General features: G+C 32.1%; 1 long non-coding RNA gene and 1 pseudogene across 1 annotated transcript; one reads left to right on the forward strand and one right to left on the reverse strand.

The window, feature by feature from the left end:
* The first annotated feature begins 8,870 nt into the window (after positions 1 to 8,870).
* On the forward strand, positions 8,871 to 10,244 carry LOC130502072 (uncharacterized). The gene is made up of 6 exons (XR_008940023.1): positions 8,871 to 9,131; positions 9,210 to 9,273; positions 9,360 to 9,455; positions 9,548 to 9,609; positions 9,692 to 9,782; positions 9,879 to 10,244. It is a non-coding gene; the product is annotated as an uncharacterized LOC130502072 (long non-coding RNA).
* Positions 10,245 to 11,183: 939 nt separating this feature from the next.
* On the reverse strand, positions 11,184 to 13,159 carry LOC130501036 (PHD finger protein ALFIN-LIKE 7-like; annotated as a pseudogene).
* Positions 13,160 to 14,559: the final 1,400 nt, after the last annotated feature.

The raw sequence follows: 14,559 nt of genomic DNA on the forward strand, positions 1-14,559 counted from the left end.
CAAAATCAAGTCCCTAGTCCCATGAGTCCACCTTAGCATTTGATTGAGTTCTTGCACTAGTTTCTAGATTAGATTTGAGATCACCTTGTTCATATTAGTATGTTCTTAGCTTGTTACCATCATCCATCTTCTCGTTTGCTTAGATTAAGAGAGTTTGTGTATTCTTGGTGCTATAGATCACTAGTTCTCTGTGGTTCGACAACCTTTCTATACTATCATTTGACTTGGGAGCCTTGAAAACTTCCACTATCAAATTGGCGCCGTTGCCGGGAAACTAGTAGATTTATCATTAGGATTTCAATCTTTCTTGAGACTAAGCTTTATTTTCTTGCTTTGTTTTGCTTTTGTACAGTTACTAACCTTTTCTTCTAGCTTTTGTTATTTGTAGAGATGGCTTCAAGTTACCATGGGGAGCCACAAGAAGAGGAAGACACATTTGAATATCACATTCAAGATGACTTTGATGCAAGTATACTCACACCAGAGCAACTTGTGATGTTATATGAGCTTCAGAAAGAGTACCCGGGGTCGGCAAAGACATCCCTAGCACGAAGGATCCGGTTGGAGCTTATTAAGGATCGAGCAGAGCTTGAAGGAAGGGAGGTTACAAAGTATGAGTTTAATGTTGCCTATGACCTTAAAGAGGTATTGGATTGGGCTCCACCACTCCAGCTGGAAGGTATAGAGATTTCCATTTTAGAACTTCAATTTGAGAAAATATGCTTGCCTTGTGGTGAAAACATTGCCCATGATCATAATTCTCTTGTGCTCATCAATGAATGTCTTGATATGATATGTGAAACTAGGAAACTAGATGAGTTGAGAATAGAAAAGCTTGCTAGAGATCATATTGAAGTTTGTTTTGACAAGAGCTATCTATGTGCTTCATTTGATCTCGAATCTGAGTTTTTTATGCTTGATGAATCTAGACCTCTTCTTGAGATAGCTGATTTAGGGGATGAGCTTGATGTTGATAAGCTTTTGCTTGAGATAGAAAATCCCCTTGTCAAAAGCATTCATGAGAATGAGAACATTGTGTTCTATTCAGTTGATGGAGATAGAGTTGACTACTTTGTTAAGACCTCGTTTGAACCTGTAGTTGACTTTGTCTTTCCACCAAATGCATTTGATTCTCATGACTATTTGAACATCAAAGAGCATCTCATATTTCATGATTCATCTATAGTGAAGCTCCTTGATGAAAAATCTGTCTACTATCTATGGACAGTAGTGTGCTCCTTTGCATGCTTGGTTCCTTGTTCTTGTAGGAGAAGGACCAAAGGTGCATTGGCTCAGCCTTTTGATACTTATGATTAGCATGCACACAAAGTCAAGCTAGAGACTTAAAACAAGCTCACTTGGGAGGAAGTCCCATGTTTATCCATTGTATATATTTCTTTATCTTTCTTTCTTTTTTAAGTTGTTTAATAAGTATTGTTGAGGTTGTTCAGGTTGGGTCTATCTCTAGATAAGAGAAGTCTTCATTTCCACTTCAGCCCATGTCTACCGGCGAAACAAATCTGAGGCCAAGGGTCCTCTACCACCCAATTCAGCTTATAACTCCAAGTATGTGCCACTCCAACCCTGTACATATTTAATTCTCATGTTTCTTTATTTCCCTTAGATCTCTTCTTTGAGCTTACTCTCACACAAGGGAATGTGTGAAGTAAGTTTGGGGGAGAGTCTACTATCTCACATTGTTTTCTGTTTTGTCTACTTGTCATGAGTCTCATGCATTGCATTGCATATTTATTTGCATAAAAAAATTTGAAAAAAAAAAAAAAAAAGGTCATTTAGTTGCATCATTTGCATCTTTAGGATTTGAGTATAGAAGCATTTAGATTGCATTCATGCATTGGGAGCAAACCTTGTAAAGGACACATGTCTAGAACTCAATTTGACTCCCTAGTTAAACTTATCAAATAGCTTGAGCATCTCTTAAAAAAGCTTGTAAGTTTCGAGCCTTGAAAACTCTTCTTGAAACATGTTGCTTGCTTGATATTGACATTGCTCTTGAAAGCCAACTCCAATTTGAACTTGAACTTAATGAACTTAATCTCTCTTGCATATGGGCACTTGCATACTTGATCATGGATCTCATACACATTTGGGTTATCTTATTCCATTCATTATCCTTTGTTAACCCAAATGGAACTCTCCTACCCCTAAACCCTTAGCCATTCTTTGAGACCAACATTGATTTGCTTGAGTGAGGCCTTCTTTTTGATAGCTTGTCATGTGCAAAATCTTGAGAGTATTGGGAGCGACATAGATTTGTTCTCATCTCTTGCTAGCATAGGATCCTCATTTGAGTTAGCATCTAGGATGGTTAGTGGGTTTGTTTATTCTAAAGTTTGTTATCTTGGGTTTGGGAGAAAAGAAAGATGAGAAAGATGATCAAAAAGTTGAGAAAAGAAGCCACTAAGGATCAAAGATAAGAAATCTCTAGATTTAGTCTATTTGAACCTTCCCCCAATATAAAGAAAAGAAAAAAAAGAAAAAAAAAAAAAAAAAAAAAAAAAGAAAAAAAAAAAAGAAAAAAAAAAATGATGAATCAATAAGATGGTGGGAAGGTAGATAGAGCTAAGAGTTGTGGAAAGTTAATAAAAAGATCCTTAGATGGTTAAGTTAAAGAGTTCATGAGGTGAGTGTGATAAAGTGGATTACTTTGGGTATTGGGATGAATGTGAATAGGGGTGAAGCTTGTTATATCACTTAGGAAAGGGTAGCATGATGAGAATGGATCTATGTATGCATAAATTGCTCCTGGTCTTAGATAAATTTTGCATAATGATCAAGCTTCTTGTTCTTGAGTGATTGTCACTTTGAAATGATTTATTTGAGCCATTGTTTTCATTCACATTTGACCACTTTGTTCACCAAGCCAAATGATTAGGATCATGTGCCCATTTGCAAGTATTCACCTTATGTGTTTGTATAAATGAATGTGAGAATTGGTCTAAAGAGCTTGTTGGTGGATGAGCATTACAACTTGTGTAGAGGTATAGGAGTATGGATAGGTCTTGAGAAGCTAGAGTGTAATAAAAGTTCTTGCTCATGCTATTTGCTATATTTTCCTTAGGATGTCAAGTTGAAGGCTAGAAAGTGTTTCTTTTAGTTATAAGCTCTCATTTTCAAAACTCTTCTTTTTGATTGATCTTAAATGTTTACTTGAGGACAAGTAAAGAACTAGTGTGGGGGAGTTGATATCTTATGTTTTTATAGGTTTTTAGATTCATATTTTAGATGTATATATTGCATTTGCATACACATTTGCATATCACAGGGTCTAAATTGCACAATTGGAACTTTGGGGTTGATTCGCGAGGGCATTTGTGCAAATTGTGAAGTTTGGGGCCGAATTGTAAACAATCAGAAGTTCAGGGACCGGTTTTGCAATAAGACCAAAAGTGGCCATTGGTGTGTTTCTCGATCCGTAGAGAGCTGCGACGGTGGGACTCGATTCCGACGGCGGAGATTGATGAAGACGGAGAATCATGGAGGTTTTGTCGCGGCGAGATTGCAGAAGAACAAGACGCCGTGGTGATTGAAGCTGAGCCGCATCGGAGAAGAACAGTCGCGAGTGAAGCCGTGGTGAGGAGCTTCGTCGTGGTTGATGGTTACGGTGAGGTTGAAGACGATTCGAGATAGGCACGACAGCCATGACAGCCAGCAGAGCTTGACAGAGGCGGCGACAGAGCACGAGCTCAGCCACGACGACGACTGAAGCTTGAGACGAAGAAGACGAAGTCAGAGCTTTAGCAATCTCAGGCTTGACGCAGCGGTGTTGCTTGGCCGCTCGCTCTGCATCTCCACCTCCCTGTCTGATGTCGACATGATGCAGCGGGCTGAGGTCACCGCTGGGAACCAAACGAAGCATCAAGCGGCTTGGTGGAGCGGGAAGAAGAAACCGCTGGGAGAAGAAGATACACGAAACCAAATGGTTGACCGGTTTAGTCCAGTTTGACCCGGTTTACTTCAATTAAACCAGCTCGATTTGTACACCTCTATAAATAGATTTAGACCCAAAAACCCTAATGTATCTCATTTTCTCTCTAGACTTTGCCTCATCTTGTAAAACTTGAATCTTTTATCAATCTAAGGATTTTTGGAATCTTCATCTTATATCTTGTTTCTCTTAATCATTAACATGATTAGCCTTGAATCTCATATGGATTTGAGGTTTATCATGGAGATTAGGGAGTAGACACATTTTGGATTCATGGATTAGGGTGATTAAGGGTGATTAGTGAAGATCTAGAGTGTTTAGTGTTAGATCTACTTATTTCTTTGCTTGTTGAGGGTTCTTAATGCTATTTTAGTCTTGATCATACTAAAATAGATCCTTAGACATTTCCTGCCCGAAAGGTGTATGATGAAATGTCTGAACCAACTCTTCAATGCTTTTAATGCACTTTGCCAAAGAGATTTGTTGTTAAAGGTGTTAAGATTGCTAGTAGACTTGTCCATAATGATTGCTTTAGTAATATTCAACCGAAGAGATTTGATGCTTGAGTTACTAAAGCAAATGAGCATTCATCTTGAGAAAGAGCTTGTTTAATGTTGTGTCTAGGCATAAGGAAATTGTTGATTTGATAGTTTGCTACTCTAGCTTGGATCTTAGTCACCCAAAATCAAGTCCCTAGTCCCATGAGTCCACCTTAGCATTTGATTGAGTTCTTGCACTAGTTTCTAGATTAGATTTGAGATCACCTTGTTCATATTAGTATGTTCTTAGCTTGTTACCATCATCCATCTTCTCGTTTGCTTAGATTAAGAGAGTTTGTGTATTCTTGGTGCTATAGATCACTAGTTCTCTGTGGTTCGACAACCTTTCTATACTATCATTTGACTTGGGAGCCTTGAAAACTTCCACTATCAGAAATCCTTGATCCTAAGAAAAATTTATCCCGTAGAGTCGGACAATACCAAGAATGTCTCAGTTATGGTCAAGTGATTTTATTTTAAGAATGTCTTTAAAAGAAACAACGTTGTGACCGGTGCTAGACAGACTAAATGGGTGGGTAATGATTGTTTGCATATACCTATCTAGTTGGTTAATATTCAACGTTATAAGGAGAAATGTTCGTCTAAATGGGTGCGTAACTTAATCAAAAATGTAAATCATGAACTTAATCTGGTTAAATCATTACAATCTGATGTGATCTACCGACCTTTCACTTCTTTTTTATTGTAGTGCATTTCTATTGGACTGCTCATCAAACTCCCAACATACTAATATACTGGACTATAAAATTATGACCACACACAGCTTCTTTCCATTGGTCACACTTTGAAGATTAGTCATCTATATTTATTTTATTAAAACAAAAATAACTTTTGGTACTATTTTGAAATATGGATAACAGCATAAGAATTATTTGAAAATATGAATAGCATATTAAATACTTCTTTTTATTTACATATTTAGCTATTACATTTACAATAAATAATGTACTTTTTGTATTTCTTTTTATTTACAGATTCTTCCACTGCTTTTAAAATATATTTAAATTAATTAATTACAATTGTTTTTGTTTTTGTGGTGAAAATAAAAACACAAACTGAAATATATAGTATATATTATATAAAATAATTTTAATTATAATATTACCTTATTTAGTTTAGTCAAATATAAAAAATTTGTGAGTTTTTCAAGAAAAACAAATATCATAAAATTAGTAATAATTCATTGAAAACTAATGTAAAAATTAAAAATTTAGTATGTTTCATTTTAAAATAAATAAAAAAAAAACAACATGTTAAGATATGAATAGTACAATTACATCAAATTGCATCAAATTATAAAAAATTTAATGTAATATTATGTACAAATAAAAAAATTACTATCAAACATCTATATTATAAAATAATATATTCTTTTATATATGTAAATTACAAAACATAAAAAATATACATGATATTTTTTATAAAACCAAGAGTTTATGAATTTACGTTGGATACAAGTTAAACCAAATCATTCACGCATGGACGCGGATCAAACTCTAGTTACTATTAAAACTGAAGTATCTTTAAAAAATTTCTCGAAATATTGATAATAGTATAAAAAGAAATATAAAGTTGTTTGGAAACATAGATAGTAGTATATTAAAAAAGTAATGAGCTTATGTTATTGAGAAAAATTAAAAGTTCATTACATTATGAGAAACTATCTAGGTCAGTTTTTAAATATACGAAAACAGCTCAATCTAAGTAAATAAAAAAGGTTTTGTCTAAAATAATCATAAAACAATATTTATTTTTTATATACATATTTCAAATCAAAATAATAATTTAAAAAATATATATATATATATATATATTCAAAAATTAAGTTTTTTCTGAAATAGTTTCCAATAATCATTACAAAGCTCAATTTCAAACACCAACTTAAATTATGGTTTTTATATTTTAAATTAATTTTAAAAATATAATATATTTGATTATTTATATAATAGTACATATAAAATACTATTAATTATATGATTACTTATATAATGGTACGTATAAAATAAGATTAATTATATAATGATACATATATGATATATAATAGTGACATGAAAAATAAATAGCAACATATTTTGAAAAATACATCCGTGCGGATCAAAGTCTAGTGTTATATTATGGAAAAATGATTACTAACTACATGAAGTATTGGTTATCACATGGCTAACCATGCAAACTAAACTAATGTATATTTAACTACACAAAGTATATGTTATGCATGACAACATCCATCAACTTAATGATGTTATGTAGTTAAAATCACGAGTTTAATCTCTTTCATCTAAAACCTGATGTAGATGTCACAGATCGTTTAAATATCTCGTTTTATCAATCAAAATATGATCAATACGATCTTAATTTAACTAAAATTAGATTTTAACCCGTATTTTAAAAGAATAAAAATATTTTAACAAAATCTAATTTATAAAATCAATATGTTTTAAGGGTTTTGATAAGTAGTATATTTAAAAAAATAGACCCATCTCAACAAAGAGGAAAATCAGAAAATCATGGATTCAAAACGGAGAAAATGAAAGGAAGTTGGTAAAATCGCATGGAGTTATTGACAAAAATCGAGAGACAAAAGTTAATTGATACAAAATCGATTAACTCCTCCCTTTCTCTTGATTTTCGTCAATAACCTCACACAATTTCACCTAAACGAAGTTAATGTCTCTTATGTCCACATTACTTTTTGGTTTAGTGAAATTGAGCTCGTAATATTAATAAATAACATCATTAATATAGGCATGAGTGTTAGATGGCTTGTCGGATTCTGTTTGGTTGGTTTGGATTATTGGATTTTTTTGTATCATGCTTATGAATTTCATTCAGATTTTACTAATTATCAGGTCGTGTTCGGTTGGTTCTTTCTAGATTTAGTTTGGATATGATTGTAACTAATGTCTGAAATCGTCTAAAATATTTTTTAAAACCTAAAAAGTTGAAAAACTCAAAATATATAAATTGTTCATAAATCTAACTAAAAGTTAGTTAAACTAGCGAAAATGTATTCAAAATAACAAATAAATCAAACTACAAAAATTTTTAGAATACTATAAAATATCTAAATTACTTTAACATATATAAAAACATTAACAATTTAAATTAATTTCACATATTTTTGGATCCTGGTTTGGATTTTGGTTCTGTTCAAGTTTTAATCATACCCCTAAAGTACCAAACTCATAGTCTCATTTGAGTATTTTTGTATAATTGTTCAAATCAGATTTTGGTTTTTCCGGTTCAGGTTTATGTAAGGATTTTGGTTTTAGGTTAAAACGCTCAGACCTAATATTAAGTTGGAAATATTGCTAAATCTAACTAAAAGTTAGTTAAACTAGCTAAAATGTATTTAAAATAACAAATAAAACAAACTACAAAAATCTTTAGAATACTATAAAATATCTAAATTACTTTAGCATATATAAAAACATTAACAATTTAAATTAATTTCACATATTTTTGGATCCTGCTTTGGATTTTGGTTCTGTTCAAGTTTTAATCATACCCTAAAGTACCAAACTCATAGTCTCATTTGTATATATTATAACCTCTTTAAATTAATAATCGATAGATTAATATCTCTATTAATTAATATAATTTCATAGTCCCAAATTCAGTTTTTGGTTTAATTAGTATCTCGATAAATTAATAATCTCTATAAATTAATAAAAAATTATATTTTTGGTGTAGTCCTAACATTATTAATTTATAGAGGTTTCACTGTATTTTTTTATAATTTTTCAAATCAGATTTTGGTTTTTCCGGTTCAAGTTTATGTAAGGATTTTGGTTTTAGGTTAAAACGCTCAGACCTAAATATTAAGTTGGAAATATTGCTAAATCTAACTAAAAATTTAGTTAAACTAGCAAAATGTATTCAAAATAACAAATAAAACAAACTACAAAAATCTTTAGAATACTATAAAATATCTAAATTACTTTAACATATATAAAAACATTAACAATTTAAATTAATTTCTTATATTTTCGGATCCGGTTTGAATTTTGGTTCTGTTCAAGTTTCAATCATACCTTAAAATACCAAACTCATAGTCTCATTTGAATATTTTTGTATAATTCTTCAAATCAGATTTTGGTTTTTCCGGTTCAGGTTTATATAAGAATTTTGGTTTTAGGTTAAAACGCTCAGACCTAAATGTTAAGTTGGAAATATTGCTATGCATAATATATAGTTTGTGTAGATAGGTTTACATTAGTTTATGGGAAAATTTCATAACTACACTTTGTGTAGTACCACAATTCAACAATACCACCAATAGAAGGATATTTTCGTAAATACACTTTTCATTAATGTATAAAAGACAAAAATGACTTTCCTAAATTCTAACCTAATTACATGTCTCTTTCTATTTCTTCAATAGAAAACTTCAACGAACATGACTACATCGGAGATCAGATCGGACGACGACGGCGATGAGATCGGAGATCGGACGAAGACGGCGACGAGATCGAGAGATCAGACGACCGACGGCGACGAGATCAGAGATCGGATGACGACTGCGATCCTTCTCTCACCTCTCACTCTCTATCCTCGTTATGCTCGCATCTCCCTCTTTCCCCATCGTGTTCATCTGCAAACGCAAATGAAATGACTTGCTGGTACACGCTATTCTCCTTTCCTTGCGTTTTTAGCTGCTCGATTCGATTTCCATGACTTTCCTCTTTATGTGTTTCTAGTGGAGGTCTGCTTAAAGCCATCAAGAACTGCCCGTCTTGAGGACATTCAGAGAGCTGTTGAACGGTTTGTGAAATTCATTTCCTCATTTTTGCCTTTACTGTGTTTCTTTTTCTCAATAATGAATTAGTTTGTGTGTGTATTTGGTTTAGGATGCTGGAAAATAGGAGCATGAGCTATGTGGATGGCCTTGTTCTCATACCTCCACACGAATTGTTCTTTGTTGAAAATGTGCATTTGTGACACAGGTACTACTTCGTCACTGTAATAGATTCCAATCACCAATAGAGAAATGCAAAAAGTAATATATACTGATGGTTTTGTTCTGTGTATCTTATAGAGGAATGGGTGAAAAATAATGATGTTCTCTTGTTCTGGCAACCTTTTGTCCATTCCTTTCAGGTATATCCAGACCCTATTTACTTTAATAAGGCAGTTATCTTTGCTTTCTCTTCTACATGACTTATTTATTAATTACATCCAGTTAACTGTAAGGAGCTGGGCCCTGATGGACAACTTTCTAGCTTTAATGAATGGATTCTACCTGCTAAGGAGTTTGATGGCTTGTGGGAAAGGTGCGTTTCCTATGGTCTTGACTTGGTTATTAAGTAGTAATGGCTCTGAAACAATTTATTCAGTGGTGTCTGGATCTTTTCTTTTCTTTTGTGTAGCTTGATATATGAATCAGGACTCAAGCAACGGTTACTACGTTATGCCGCAAGTGCTTTGCTGTTTACACATAAGGGTTTGTTGGTTGAATTTATAAGGGGTTATAAAGGAACAACGAGGGTTTGTTGATTTTCATGATCACTGGATCAAAGTACAACAAAAAAGACAATAATATCAATGATCATACTCTGTAATCAAATAATCTAACATTTAAACTGTTTGGTAGATCAAAAGCTCTAATGTACGTTGTATTGTGGAAAGATAAACAAACAACTCTTACAAGTCAATACACTTAATTAAAGAGAAAAAAAAATTGTAAGGGTTTGTGGGTCATTTATAGAAACTAATAAATCATTTGTAAGGGTTTATAAATCATTTATAAGGATCTATGAATCAAAAGCCAATTAACAAATAAATCCTAATAAATTAGTTTATAAATTTTTAGAAGTCCTTTTAAAAACTCTCATAATCAACTTATAAATCATTTTATGTTTTAGAAAAACATTTATAAACTCTTATAAATAACATTTATAAACTCTCATAATCAATTTATAGACCCTTATAAATTATTTTATGTTTTAATAAACATTTATAAACTCTAATAAATAACATTTATAAACTCTCAAAATCAACTTATAGACCTTATAAATCATTTTATGTTATAAATAACATTTATAAACTCTTATAAATAACATTTATAATCTCTTATAAATAACATTTATAATCAACTTATAGACCCTTATAAATTATTTTATGTTTTAATAAACATTTATAAACTCTAATAAATAACATTTATAAACTCTCAAAATCAACTTATAGACCTTATAAGTCATTTTATGTTTTAATAAACATTTATAAACTCTTATAAATAACATTTATAAACTCTTATAAATAACATTTATAAACTCTTATAAATCAAAAGTAAATTTATAAACATTGATAAATCAACTTATAAATATTTATAAATAAATTTATAAGCTCTTATAAGGGTTTGTAAGAGTTTTTTTTTTGTTTTCTCGATGGGTTTATGACAAGTTTATAGGAGTTGATAAATCATATTTAAAAGTTTAAAAATCATTTTATAAAGTCTTATAAATCATTTATAAAAGTGTATAAAGTGTATAGACCTTATAAATCATTTTATGTTTTAATAAACATTTATAAACTCTTATAAATAACATTTATAAACTCTTATAAATAACATTTATAAGCTCTTATAAATCAAAAGTAAATTTATAAACATTGATAAATCAAATTATAAATATTTATAAATAAATTTATAAGCTCTTATAAGGGTTTGTAAGAGATTTTTTTTTTTCGATGGGTTTATGACAAGTTTATAGGAGTTGATAAATCATATTTATGTATAATAAACTTGTAGCTGCTACTGTTGTTGTCAAGGGACAGCACGGGAACGAACAGGTGTCTTTGAGGGACTCACCCTGTGAATCAAACCATCAAAAACACGTCAATATTTGGACTCATCATAACCAAGTAACACAAAATGTTTGAGAAAAAAATGGTTGGGACCTTATGGGTAAAGAACCAAGAAGCACGCCACTGCAATTGAGAGCAGCTATTGCACTTTCAGCCTGTCAAAGAGAAAAAATGATACTTTGAAACTTAATCTATGGATACAATCCTTAAAAACAAACAAGTTTGGATAAAGAGCAAGACTGGTTTACTATGACAAACTCAACGAAACCGACTCTAGTTGGATGATGATGATCTCCCAGAAGCCTCAGACGTAAAACCTCTCCACACAGCCTCAAAGAAGAGTTTTATGTCCGTTTGAGTGACACCACTAGACTTGCTTCTGCCACTGTTTGCAGATTGATCCTTGGATTGCTTTGCTTTTCCGGTTACAACCTCGTAAATGGTTGGAAGATCATTTATCATCAGGAACAGCCTCATCCTGAAACAAATTCATTCAACTCAGAGGCAAGAAAACTACAAGTTACCACCAAACAATCTGTACAAGAACATAGAACAGTGGGAAGAGAAGGAAAATTTATACCTCTAGTTTTTATCAAAAGAGAAACTTGCACCAATGTAAAAGGCAGCAGAGATGAGCCAAGAGTCAGAGTGAACTGCAATCAGAGAAACCCAGTTTTCCTCTGCCATAACATCCCTTGCGAAGTTGATGCCAAGAGCTGGTTCAGGAAGCTCAGGAGGGACCTCATCGACAGGGAGATCAACCTCCCATGGCCCGTTTGGAAGTCCGTAAAGACACAAGTTTTCATCGGCTGCACACGTCAAACAGAAACAGAATTAGACTACGAAAAAAAAACACAGAGAAACCTGTAGAAACTCACAAACTACTGGAGTACAGAGCACATCCCAAACATCATGGTCATTGGAAAAGCATCCACCTTTTAGCATTATAAACAGAATATCCAAGTCATGGCAATACATCTTTCTGATTGCATCCAAATAAAGAATTCATAAAAAATGCACGTTGTTTTTAACAGCAACATACATAAGCTTCTAAAGGTCAGACACAGATTCAACAGATGCTATTTCACCTAAAAGAGACCTCAATGGATCACATAACAAACTAATGTTCTAAAAAGGGCAGATCAAGCATGGAACTTTAATTAATCAATGATTCACACACAAAGAAATTTCTAAAATTGAGTAATTAAGAAACATAAAGAAGGATACGGAGCTTGTAAGCGCGTTTGGTGGTCATGGCGGAAACAAAACCCTTACAACAGCGAACATTCACAATGCATGAATTTCTATTTGCAATAGGTCTGTACCACCTGGGATTTGGAGTCGTCACCAGCCCCTTGTTGTGCTTCCAAATCAAGGAGGATCTGATCAAAATCACGCAGTATAAACGCAGAGAAATACTTAAATTCAACTGGAGACAGGTTCACCCAATTGCGTGTTGTTCTGTAGACAGATTGAGGAATATGAGACAAGGGAACCTGCAAGAAGAGATGAGATGATCGGAGAGAATCAATCAAATCAAATCAAAGACTGGGACTATTTTTTAATTCGAAAATCAAAGCAAATATGGGGTTCACATCAATGAGAGTGGACAAATCAGGAGACTCGTTGAACATCTTCACCCATGGGAACGATACTCCGGAGAATGCTTTGCAAAGTAATTGGTATACCTCGATAACAGCTCATCCTCACGCCAACACTCTCTCTATTGACAAAAATAACAACAAACAAACATGAAGATAGCCGAATTCGCCGGAGATTGTCGAGTTCGCCGGAGATCGTGGAGATCGACGAGTTCATCGGAGATTGTCGAGTCAGCCGTCGTTGGAGCTTGTCTCATTTTGATTTGTGACAGAGATTTGGAAAGAAAACAAAGCTATGTTAAATTAATAAAATGAAGGGTAGAATGGTATTTTGTCAATTAAAAATTTAATGGTAAAGTTGGTTAGTGTATAATTGAAAAGTGGTACAAAGAAAATGGTATTTTTGGCAATTTCCCTTAGTTTATGCATAGTTAGTTATGTGATGGTCAGTATTTTGCATCGCCAGTAATCATTTTCCTTTAATTAAAGGAAAGAAAGTTTCCTGAAAAAGAAAGAAATAGATTTGCTTTGGCTGAATAAGTTAGCGTAGGATTTTGTCCTAGATTCGATCCTAACTGAACTTTGACAACAGATCTATCTAGAAACAGCCCTCTATACGTTTATTCAATTTACCACTTATATTATAAAGGAAAAAAGAATTTTACATGCAGAGCTATAATTACATATGAAATTATTTTGTGTAAGAGGAAAATATTATTTCCTGTAGTTCAGTGTTTACGCTACTTATTTAGGTATATAATACATAGGCAAAAATTCAAACCTTTTCAAAACATATGTGTTTAAACATTAAATTATATAGAAAATTCACTTGAAATACGAATTCATAGTTTAATGAAAAATGAATAAATAGTTAAATACACTTGTCGATTTTTCTTCTTTTTGTTTGTGCCCCCAGTTAAAAATCATTCTGGATACGTCCCTGAATTTTATCTAAATATATTTTAAATGAAAAAAAAATTGAAGAATAATATTGTCACGCCAGTTTTGACGTCAGCACACTTGGTATAGCGGTAGATTATTTGTAGATCGTGTAAGCAAAAGTTTGCTGGTTTGATTCCGCTTCGTCGGAATTTTATAACAAAATCATGTTCTTTTTTTATAAGTATGTGAATTCATTACTTGGTAATGGGCAATCTATACAAAGGTTTGTATAGGCCTGGGCATTTTACCGATATCTGAAATCGACTTGGAAAACTTAAACCGAAATCTGAACCGAAGTAACAAAATATACGAATGGGTATTGAACTAGGAGAGATTAGATATCCTAACCCGAATGGATAATATCCGAACCTTAATTGATATCTGAAGATAATCGAAACATATGCATATTTAACTTTATTTTTCTAGTTTAACTTTATTGTATTTAAAATATTTATATTGATTCTACACATATTTTAAGATCATATAATATAGATATAATTATAAAAAAAATGATTTGATACTCACTTGAAATACATGTCAAGTTTTTTGTTTCATGCATTAACAAAAGTTGCATACAAAATTTTTAAACAATAACCAAATTAGTGTTTTTTTATTTTTAAAATGCTATCTATAATATATTAATCATTCAATCTAGTAAAAATAAAAAACTTAAGTGAAAGTTATATTTTTAAACACAAGAAAT

This window comes from Raphanus sativus, chromosome 2 (genome assembly GCF_000801105.2).
Source record: "Raphanus sativus cultivar WK10039 chromosome 2, ASM80110v3, whole genome shotgun sequence".
Classification (NCBI taxonomy): Eukaryota; Viridiplantae; Streptophyta; class Magnoliopsida; order Brassicales; family Brassicaceae; genus Raphanus; species Raphanus sativus.